The sequence below is a fragment of the Sorex fumeus genome, unplaced genomic scaffold (assembly GCF_029834395.1).
Source record: "Sorex fumeus unplaced genomic scaffold, SorFum_2.1 ptg000098l, whole genome shotgun sequence".
Lineage (NCBI taxonomy): Eukaryota > Metazoa > Chordata > Mammalia > Eulipotyphla > Soricidae > Sorex > Sorex fumeus.
The window spans coordinates 78,935,212-78,947,326 of record NW_026606155.1 but is presented as its reverse complement, the minus strand read 5'-3'; the positions used below and the strand labels follow the sequence as shown (position 1 = coordinate 78,947,326).

General features: G+C 36.9%; 1 pseudogene; it reads left to right on the top strand.

Moving 5' to 3' along the window:
- The first annotated feature begins 9,809 nt into the window (after window positions 1-9,809).
- Window positions 9,810-10,400, top strand: LOC130041255 (60S ribosomal protein L19-like; annotated as a pseudogene).
- Window positions 10,401-12,115: the final 1,715 nt, after the last annotated feature.

Below are 12,115 nucleotides of genomic sequence, written 5' to 3'. Positions count from 1 at the left end.
AGCATGAGCCAAGAGGCAGACTGAGGGTAGTAAGGGGATGGTCATAGGGAAACAGGTGATGGGAAATGTACACTGGTGGAGGGATGGGTATTGGGTATTAGGTACTGGAACACTGTATGACTGAAACCCAATCATGAACAGCGTTGTAATGGTCTTTCTCATGGTAATTCAAAATTTAAAAAATATAAAAGTCTATTGTGGAATAGAAAAAAGAGTCCAGAGTTAAGGTACTTGCCTTGCATGTGGCTAAGTGCAGATTGATCCCAGGTACCACATGGTTACCTGAGCATCACCAGAAGTGACCCCTAAGCACAGAGCCAGTAGTAGCACCTGGATCTCACCGTATATGGGTCAAAAAATCAATTTTAAAAAGAATCAGTAGTTAATCTCTATAGATATTTTGGCTCTTAATTGCAGACTAAATAGTATGATAAAAATTATGCCATGCAAATACATATCCAATATCAATTATTATATATTGATGTTACAGGGAAGGGAACAAGTCATAGGTGGTTCTGTCTCTATCTCGGGATGTGGCTCCCAAGTGTATGAATAGGTATAGAAACTGTTATTTGAGTTCTGATTCAGTGTCTTTTTCACTATTTACCATCTTCTGCAAGAATAAAAGGAAAATAGGTAAAACAAAATAGAGAAGCAGTTACTTTCACATGTCATTAGAAAGTCTATCAATGACTATGAAATTCACCCTTAAAGAGAAAAATAGAAAGTAATAATCATCTCAATACCTAATGAGCATAACTAAATCTTTTAGCAACATTGTTTTTTTTTTCATAGTTTAATCCCCTGTGAAATAAAATGGACCATACTGATCATAACATACTACCCTGTGACAATTTAATTTGGGGGAAATATAAACTATGTATTCTTAAAATAGATATGAACATACCTTTGTATCTGTGTGCTAAGACTTAAGGGCGTGCTTAATATACATACTTTATAAAATTTTAATTTTTGTATTAAGTTAATAATATGAAAGATATGTTTCCAGAAACCTCTTCTCCTCACTTACCCTAATATAGAGAAGGAAATTCAATGTATTCTTGAAATCTTTAATATATTTAAAACAAACTGAATAAAGCAACAGAAGAGCAACAAATTTGTATTTCTCAGTTATATAGAAAAGAATAAACAGAGTCTAATTCTTGTTCTATACAACCACTCTTATATTTACAAAAAGACTAAACTGTGAAAATGTATTTCTTTGAATTATTTTTCAAAAATATAACATTTTTGAATAAATAATACTTGATTCATTTACAAGAGTAGTTTAACATTTATTTAAATAATACAGTCTGTGGGGAAGAGAAATTTTGCTGAGCTACACATTATACTAATGGCACTGGGTGAAAAATGAGTCATCATAGCTTTTATTTATTCATTCATCCTTAAATTCTTCCAGAAGTCTTCAAGGCCCTAATGATAATCATCATTATCATCAGTGAAAGGTGTTTTCTGGTAAAAAAAAAAAGGCAATAGTCATTAAATCTAGAGATAGCATTAAATTATCAGCAAAGAGAACTTGACATAGTACTACACACATAATACTGGATATAATATACAGATTACATCACTTTATTCAGGTAACCTTCTTCATAAAGTTTGTAATTAGTGTGGTCTCTTCTCTGTAACAAGGCATTGTTACATAACTTGGAAAATTAATGAAATCAGACAAAAAAGTTTCTTAGAACACTTCTAGAAAATATGGAGTGAAAACACATAAAGAAACAATCCTCTATTATGAGCATGAGAGATCATCATTAACAGTGTTTATTATGAGAACACTCAATATTCTATCACAGAATCTCAATAAATAGAAAAGGAAAAAAGAAAGACTCTCCTTAAAATACAATCAGAAACCAACTAAATGTCACATGCAACTCACAACAGCTTATATCTAGAAGTCATCAAGTCAATCTGAGCAATTGCATTCCTTTAAATTCAGAAAATTCCCATTAAGTTAGTCTTATGCTAAATAACTAGAATAAAAATAATAGAAGAAAAACAATTTCTATAAAATTTCATCAGCTTTTTTTTTCTTTTTTACATCATCTTACATACATACACATATGTCTCTCAAAAGTGTAAATGCTTATGTATTTGGGGGGATATGTTACAATAGACTCACCACTAAGTACCTGTATTCCTCCACATTGTCCATAGAACACTAAACTTCCACTATTCCTGCTCCTTTGGGAACCTCAGTTCTTTCTTTCTTTCTCTCTTTTTTTTTCTTTTTGGGTCACACCTGGCGATGCACAGGGGTTACTCCTGGTTCTGCACTCAGGAATTACTCCTGACGGTGCTCGAGAGACCATAGAGGATACTGGGAAATAAAACCTGGGTCAGCCGCGTGCAAGGCAAACCCACTGTGCTATCGCTCCAGCCCCAAACCTCAGTTTTTTCTAAGGTGCATGGCAGTAGCTTATGGTGTTGGCAAAATGGGGGAAGATCAGAGCTGCAGCCACAACCACAGCAAGATAGCAAGTCATAGAATACAGACGATGCACCAAATGGAAGGGTCAGGAATTTGAGAATAATCACAACTCTAGGACTCTACAAACTCCTTCACAGAGGAAAGAGAAAGACACATAACTGACAAAAGAGGGGTGCTGGGACTAGACAATACATTCTTGTGATTTTAACATGCATAGTGGCAGGCTAGCCCCTGTGACTTCTTGGAAATTCAGGTAGGAATGGGTAGGAATACCTGTAGCTGAGCTTAGAGAATAGATCTGTATTTTTTACTCAGACTGTGAATGTGTCACATAAAAGGGAACAGTAAAGAACTTTATACCAAGGCTCCCCCAGGATGGTTACTAAAGAAAACTTCTGACATATGTGCCACTATCCCACTACACATCTTCATGAAGTTTTTAAGACGAAAACAGAATTCCTCAACAAGCATCAAGGTATCTCCACCTGTAAGAACAAATGCCCAAAAGGTTATTTCTATGTGAACCGATAGGAAAGAAAAATCTTTAAAAATCAAAAACTTAGCAACTTAGAAATGAAAAATCTACTGGGCAACAAGCATAATAATTATTAGGCAGAAATCAATGATATATGGCAAATATACTCTAATACAAAATGAAACATTAGTGAAATTAGAAAGGGAATGAAGGCAAATAAGGGATTCTTCATGATTGAGATTAAAGCTATAAAAATCTTCAGAAACTATGGATATAAAAAACAGAAAATGCAATGAAAACTTCCATGGAAATTTAAAAAGTGGACACAAGCTCATGGAGGTAATGAATCTGTGAAATGAGAGATGGCATTCCAGAAATGACTCAAGTGGAAGAGTAAAAAGAAATAAAACCTGAAAAAAAATTAGAACCCCTCCAAGAATTATTATACTACCATAGAAGAGAAAACTTGAGGATAATGGGTATGCCAGAAAATGAAGAGTGTGAGGGAATAGCACCTTAGTTAAAAAAGTGATAGCGGAGTACTTCCTAACCCAAAGAAAAAGAACCATTTGAGTCTAGGAAGGTGCTAGAATAGAACAACCAATTTTTTAAATACAAAAACACCTACAAGAATATACTTCGCTATTAAACTGTCTAAAGTCAATGAAAAAATATTAAATGCTGCTAGATAAAAAGTATAACATACAAAGGCATCTTTATTAACTTTTATCATATATCTTAGCAGAAATTTACAGAGTTTGGAGGGAGTGGAATGACCTATTCATAATTTCAAATGATCAACACTTCCAATCAATAATGTCCTGCAAAACTATCATTCAAATATGATGGAGAAATGAAGGGTTTTCCAGATAAACAAAAGCTAATTGAGTTTACCAACACCAGGGGATCATTATGCTTTGCAGCTGCTATCTACTCCCTTACACACAATTTCATCACAATGTGGGCAATTGGTGTCCTTCAAAATTTTACAGGAAGGAATCAGACCAGAGAAGATGATTTTATTCCTTTGTGCAAACAGTATAGGTTAGTGGAAAATTGGAGCAAAGCTGTTAGAGATCATTTCAGCTATAAATATGGTCCATCCCCTTAAACTTGATCTCAACTTAGAGATTGCCAAATTTCTGATTTTGAAGCAGATGATCAGCATTTGAGCTGAAATTTTTGTGATTTTTGAAGATTTTTCAAAAGAGCAAAAACACAGACATAAAGTCCTGATATAGGACAAAATGAGTACCATGTAATAGATACACAGGCAGAATGTATCAGAGTACTGACTATTTGTTGACAAAGTTTCCAAGAGAGTGGTTGTTTGTTTGTTTGTTTGTTTAACCTGGTCAGACATTGTCTTAGTCAAGAATAAAGTATGTTTGAAAGCAACTGCTTATTTCTTCATTTTGTCAATGTCCTTTTCCATAAAAATAAAAATGCTTATCCACATTTATGTGACAATAGTAATCACTTGAGACAATATATATGAGTCTTTCTCTTCATTGTTATGAAGAGAATGTAATAAGCCAATGCAAGTTCTTAGTGTTGTATTTGATCCTCTTCTGAGAGTCCTAGTGATTTGTAAACATTCAACTACTGGGTTCCACTCTTTTCAATTGTTTGATTTTGGCTTGGTTTTAGTTTGGGGTCACCTCTAACAATGTCTCAGGCTTACTCTTGGTTCTGTCCTCACGGATTACACCTGACTGCACGGGGACCATATGCAGTACTGGATAATGAACTGCAGTCAGCTGTGTGAAAGGTAAGCACCATTGTACTGTCTCCTGCCCTTCCATCACATTCTTCAATAGAGAGGTTTTTGTTCATTCTCAGATTTAAAACTATAGTTTAAAATGTGTAGTTTAAAAGTATAGCTAGTTTTATTGTTGAAATTTATTGACACATTTTCCTAAGTCCAACATGTAATGAAGTAGAGGTCCTTCAAAGGAATTTCTTTCACTTATATACCTAGCTCTCTGGCTCCTTGGTGCTCTAAAGAAAAAAAAATATGGAAAATAGTGCCTTCCTTAATCGGAACCTTTCCTTCTATTGACTTTGAAAAATGTTTGTTTCACATAAATTACCATTTCCTGGTGTTTGAAAGGGATAAGATTTTCTACCTGGAGGCCCAGGACATAGCCCAAAAAACTAGAGCTCATGCCTCGGTATGCTGTGAGGTTCCAGGTATACTTTCCTTTACCGTGTGTGACAACTCCCCTCCTCACAGCAATATTAACTGTATTAACTGCGCCCCTGGTGCCTCTGAGTAGCTCCTCATGTGGTTCTGAGGACCCCAGCCCCTCTAAGCACTTCTTAGGCCCTAGCCCCCCCACCCCACCCCCAAGGAAATTCTATCTAGGAATAAAGTTTTTGCACATACAAACTCCTGGGTTTGATGCCTTTCCTTAACAAGAACAGATTCTTCCAGATACTAGAGTGTTAAGGAGATCTGTGCTATCACTGCTGGAGCGATAGCACAGCGGGTAGGGCGTTCGCCTTACAAGCGGCCAACATGGCCTACCCGAGTTCGATTCCTCCGCCCCTCTCAGAGAGCCCGGCAAGCTACCGAGAGTATTCGATATGCCAGACACAGTAACAACAAAGTCTCCAATGGAGACGTTACTGGGCCCGCTCGAGCAAATCGACGATCAACGGGAGGGCCTAAGGAGATCTGTAGCACTGTAGCACTGTCCTCTATTGTTCATTGATTTGCTCGAGCGGGCCCAGTAACATCTCCATTTTGAGACTTGCTGTTACTGTGTTTGGCATATCGAATATGTCACGGGTAACTTACCAGGCTTTGCCGTGCGGGCGAGATACTCTTGGTAGCTTGCCGGGCTCTCTGAGACAGGCAGAGAAATCGAACTCGGGTCGGCCAGGTAGGCTGTGTGCAAGGCAAATGCCCTACCTGCCGTGCTATCGCTCTAGCCCTTTGGAAAATAGTTCTGAAAAAAATATATTTTTTTAGTATTCTTGTATTTATTATCGCTTCAGAATCTAAATATGCTCATTTTACAAATATTGATTGGCATGTAGGCAGGGTTTCTTTTTATATTCTACCTTACTATGCTGCAGCAACATTATAATTTATTTTTGTACTTTCTCTTTGGTTGGTTTGACGAGTATTTCTTGGTGTATGTCAAAATCAAGAAATAAAATTACCCTTTTAATGCTGTAAAATGTTAATGGGGGTCTAAGTAGAATGCTGCATGTCTGTGATTAAGAATATTAAGCCGGAAAATCATTCATAATTATTAATTTAAAACGTGACAATGCTTTACATTTTCATCAATTTTAGCATGCATACAAAAATTTAGTAAATAAAAGTTTTCTTGGTAAGATTCTACAGTAATGTTATTGTTTTAGTTACCATAAGACACAAACTTAATTGAGAAGAGACGTACAATAGTTAAGGTTTATAGACATGTAGCTCAACTGGGCCCTGAGAATCTCTGAACAATCCAAATCTTTCTAAATCTTGTAAAATTTACAAACTTCTAAAGTATAGGTATAGTTATGAAATTTTGGTTGATCAGAATTATAGACAAAAATTAGCTGGCTACATAGAGTTGAACTTCTAAATACTGATCATGATAACTAAACACTCTTAAAGTAATTAAGGATTTAGACAGTGTTTGTCATTGTAACAACTTCTCACCTCAGTATTTGCTATATTTTAGTACACAAAGAACAAAGATTTTAATTCTTAAAACAAATAGAATATTAGCAAATTCAATTTTATACAGCATCTATAGATGTATTTATATAAAGTTGAAATTTGTTATATGGATCAATTTGAATTTAAGAACTGTAATTAAGAAGATTGTAACTACTTTAAAAAAAATTGTGTGTGATTGTTGTTTTTGATATGGTTGAAGGATTCCTTGTTGATGTGTCCCACTTTGGCAAACTTTTGTTTCAAAAAGCTCTTTTCTTCAAAATAATTTTAAAGTTTTCCTGAACATATGAAAGAGTGTTTTCTTCTATAATTAAGGTATTCATATGAAAAATTGTTTCAACTCCACAAACTGAAAATCTAATCTTACAATTATTGGGTTACAAAGTGTCATATTAGGGTCCTTGGGGGAAGGAGGTGGGTGTGGTGTTGGAATTATGTTTATGAGAAACCATCATTCACCAGCAGTATTATAGATCACAGATTACAATAAGTAAAAAAAAATTAAGTTTCATAAGACAAAATTCCAGCCATCTTGCATTTTATGCCTCGCTACATATAAAAAGGTGTTATACTGAAAGTGCAACCCAATTTGCATGTCTACTGTATTTGGGTGAACTGGAGCAATGCAGAGCAGGTAGGGTGTTTGTTTGCCTTGCACATGGCCAACCCGGGTTCAATTCCTCCATCCTTCTCGGAGAGCCAGGCAAGCTACCAAGAGTATCCTGCCTGCAGAGCAGAGCCTGGCAAGCTCCCTGTGGAGTATTCGATATGCCCAAAACAGTAACAACAAGTCTCACAATGGAGACGGTACTGGTACCCGCTCGAGCAAATCTATAAACAACAAGAGCACAGTGCTGCAGTGCTACTGTGTTTGGCTGACTCGTTGTTTGTAGCTGGAGCGGTAGTACAGTGGGTAGGGCATTTGCCTTGCAATGCAACCAACCTGGTTTCAATTCCCAGCATCCCATATGGTCCCCCGAGCACCATCAGGACTGATTCCTGAGTGCAAAAGCCAGGAGTAACCCCTGAGCATTTCTGGGTGTCTCACACACACACACACACACACACACACAAATCATTGTTAGGAGTCATTTCAATATCAATTATCTGCAGCGACATTAGCAATCAGCTTTACAAAAATTCTATTGAAGTTTCTAAAGTTGAATGTCTATAAAATCAAAGTTGGCTGTCCATAACATGAAAGCTTTGGGTGGTAATAGTAAGTCTATAATCAGATGACATATATCAAGAGTTATCAAATTTAGTTTGTATTAATTGACAGTGTACATGATCACACTTAAGTCAAAGCTAAAGAATGAATATACAGAATAGAGTAAAAAATGACATGTTACCCTTCTGAAGTTCCACTTTTTTCTGTCTGCTCCAAAATACTACCTTATTATTGAATCTGAGTATGTACTATGTACAAGTTTTCAATATCAAATTGTTAATTTAAGATCACAACACAGAAACAGTAGCTGACTACAAGAAGGAGAAACTTGCTAACTCTTGGTTGTTTAGGATGTTTTGGTTTTGGTTTTAGTTAACAAAGCAAAGGTTTTGCTAAGTTTCATAGTTCAAGCATCAGGACTTTGCTGCTGTTCCAAAAAATGAAAATAAATAATAACTAGTTAAATTAGTGTTTGGGGAAATGCATTAGATTGTAATGTATGCAAGCAATTAAGCAACACTGACTTGATTCACTGTGATGTCTAAAATGGCATTTTAAAAAATGAATGTAGCTAAATTTGGCCCTGATAAAATATATAGCAGCAATGGGTTAGGAATTTTGCAGTTTTGCCCAAAGAGTCCAATCAAACAACCCATATATTAGGTGGCTGTTAACATGCTGGCAGCTGAATTTTTTACATCAGTTTCCAAGGTTGCACAGTAATTACATCTACTGTGAGTCATTTTTGCAGCATATTTTATAAAACTTTTACAGGTTTGCTGGTAGGGAATTATTCAAAGTCACCTTTTGTAGATTCTGCCATGAATATTAGGCAGTTCTTTGAAAATGTTAGTGTTTACACTTACATTTCTTCTGGTCTAAGTGTAGCTGGCATTTAAGGGTTTAATATAGTATATGAGTGGAGCTTCATTTTTCTGTGTAGAACTTCTGTTCCCAAGCATTGCTAGTTTATGTTCCCACAGAGCTGCTGCCAAGACAAAATAAATCCAGTTGTCTTTTGCTGTTCAAGGCCAACATAGCAACCATGAAAAGAATTAGTTGTTCTGAGCATTTGTCCTAGAATGCCATTGGAGGGTGGTGGTCTGAAGTTTCATGCCCGATACAGTTCAAAAGGGCTTTGCTCATTTGGATGTTGACTACAATACATTTGAATATTTGTGCTTGCCTTTTCTCCCTTACTCCCAACTATATCCAGCAAGTTCCCAGAGGTTTTTTTATGACTGACTGGATAAACTACTTAGAGTAACTTTTTAAGATCAACTCTTATTAAATCAACCATTTCACACTTACTCTATTTGCATTAGTATGTTTTCCCAACTGAGTGAAAGCCTAGGTCTTTTTTTCTTTAATTAAAATTAATAGTTTAAAAATGGGCCGGTCAGGATGGGAGATTCATGCTGAAAGTGGACAATAGACCAGACATGATTTCCACTCAATGCCTCTTTTGGAAACCACAGCACCCAAAAGGAGAGAGAGAACAAAAGGAAATGCCCTACCACAGGGTCAGGGTGGGATGGGAGGGATGGGCAGGTGGGAGGGAAACTGTGATCATTGGTGGTGGAGAATGGGCACTGGTGGAGGGATAGGTACTCGATCATTATATAACTGAAACCCAAGCACAAAAACTTGTAAGTCCACAACTGTACTTAGTGGTGTTTCACTAATAAAAATTTTTTTAAAAAATAAAATTAAATAAATAAAAATGGGCTGGAGCAATAGCACAGTGGGTAGGGCATTTGCCTTGCATGCAGCCAACCCGGGTTTGATTCCTTCACCCCTCTCGGAGAGCCCAGCAAGCTACCGAGAGTATTCTGCCCACAAGGCAAAGGCTGGCAAGCTACCCGTGATGTATTCAATATGCCAAAAATAGTAACAACAAGTCTTACAATGGAGATGTTAGTGGTGCCTGCTTGAGCAAATTGATGAACAATGGGAGGACAGTGCTCCAGCGCTCCAGTTTAAAAATATCCTACTACTTTTCGCAGCTGCAGCCACAGCCATGAGTATGCTCAGGCTTCAGTAGAGGCTCGCCTCCAGAGTGCTGCATTGCAACAAGAAGAAGGTCTGGCTGGACCTCAACAAGACCAATGAAATTACCAATGCCAACTCACGTCAGCAGATCCAGAAGTTGATCAAAGATGGGTTGATAATCTGGAAGCCTGTGACTGTCCATTCCCAGGCTCGGAGCAGGAAAAACACACTGGCGTGCCGCAAGCGACAGCATATGGGCATAGGTTAAGTGCAAAGGTACTGCCAATGCCCGAATGCCAGAGAAGGTGACCTAGATGAGGAGGATGAGGATTCTGAGCCGGCTACTCAGAAGATACCGGGAATCAAAGAAGATTGATCGCCATATGTATCACAGCTTGTATCTCAAAGTGAAGGTATTATGTTCCAAAAACAAGAGAATCCTCATGGAACATATCCACAAGCTGAAGGCAGACAAGGCCAGCAAGAAGCTCCTGACTGATCAGCTGAGGCCTGCAGGTCTAAGACTAAGGAAGCATGCAAGCGCCGTGAGGAATAGCTCCAGACAAAGAAGGAAGAAATCATCAAGACTCTGTCCAAGGAGAAAGAGACCAAGAAGTAAACGGTACAAAGAAGAAGACACCTTTACCTGTCTGTATAGAGGGCCTCCATTGCTATTGATCATTGAATTAAATAAGACTTTGTCTGCAAACAATAAATAAATAAATAAAAATATTCTACTAGGGTGGAGTGATAGTACACTGGGCAGATGATCACCTTGCACGTGGATGACCTGAGGTGGATCCCCAACAACATGTATGGTCCCTGGAGCACTACTAGAAAAGAGTCCTGAGCCCAGAGTCAGGAGTAAGCCCTGAGTACCACAGGGTGTGGCAAGAAAATTCACTGTATCACTGCCATCCCGTTGTTCATCGATTTACTCAAGTGGGCAGCAGTAATGTCTCCATTCGTCCCAGCTCTGAGATTTTAGCAGTCTCTCCTTACTCGTCTTTCCCAGTGTTGCTGTATTGGAGGCTCTTTCAGGGTCAGGAGAATGAGACCCGTTATTGTTACTGTTTTTGGCATATTGAATATGCCACAGGTAGCTTTCCAGACTCGGCCATGCAGCAAGAAAATTAGAAATAAGAAATTTAGGATAGAGAAAGTTTTATGGAAATAAAGATGGGGTTCTATGGACAGTTACAAGCCAAGAGGGAAAGGAGCAAACTGGCATTCTATAAAGTCATTAGTAACCTCAATCCATTTGTCTATAAAGTCCAAATAATATATGAAAACTATGGATTAAAAGAAGTAGGAGTGAAAAGATTATGGTTGTGACAGCAGAACAAACTTTCCTTACTGCTCATTCTAGAACTTAAAACACATATGTAATTTTGTTTTTTCTACTTCACTTTCTCAGCATTACTGTAAGTATTTTGTAAACTTTGATGATACCCACACCTTTGTTACTTTGATTTCTTGAATAAAAAATAAATAACTCATAATTGTGCTATTTTTCAGTTCTCAAAGAAGAAATTTTTACAAAGAGATTTCAGACCATAAAATTCATAAAGATCAAATAATATATCTTTGGAAAAACATTTCTGAAGTTCTATGTCTATTGAGAATATGTTCTTCAGTAGGCATGATTCTAGACAATGAAAAACATGACAGAAACCATGTCCTCAATGAGACTAACATTCTGATGAAAGAGAAATTTGACAAATATGAATTATTATGAGTAAAATGATAGTAAATGATAGTAAAATGAGTGTGTCAAGGAAGAAGAAAAAGAGGTCAGTGGCTATTTTGAATACAAGTTCAAGGTAAGTTTTTGAGCATTGATGAGGTTCTATCAAAGTTCCATTAAATATGCCAAGAACAAAATTGGCATATTTTGAAGAAGCATATATAATAATTAAATAAAATATTGAAAGGGAACAAGAACATAAATATAAACAGTTATGGGGAATTTTTGAGATCACACTTAGGTAGCTGGACTTTATCCTGAACATCTGGGTTACCACAAAAAAATTTATGCACAGAAAATAACATTTCCTAAATCACCTTTCTACTAGATTTATCTCACTACTATATGAAATACATTGGAAGAGTAAAACCAGAAGATCTGTTATAAAATGTTATAATTCATTCAAGAGATATGTGTCTTAGGCTACATTACTAAAGTTAAGATGATAAGAAATGGTCAATATTTCAAAGCTACATTGAGGGGCTGGAGCGATAGTGTAGTGGGTAGGGCGTTTGCCTTGTATGTGACCGACCCAGGTTCAATTCCTAGCATCCCAAATGGTCCCCTTGAGCACCACCAGGAGTAAT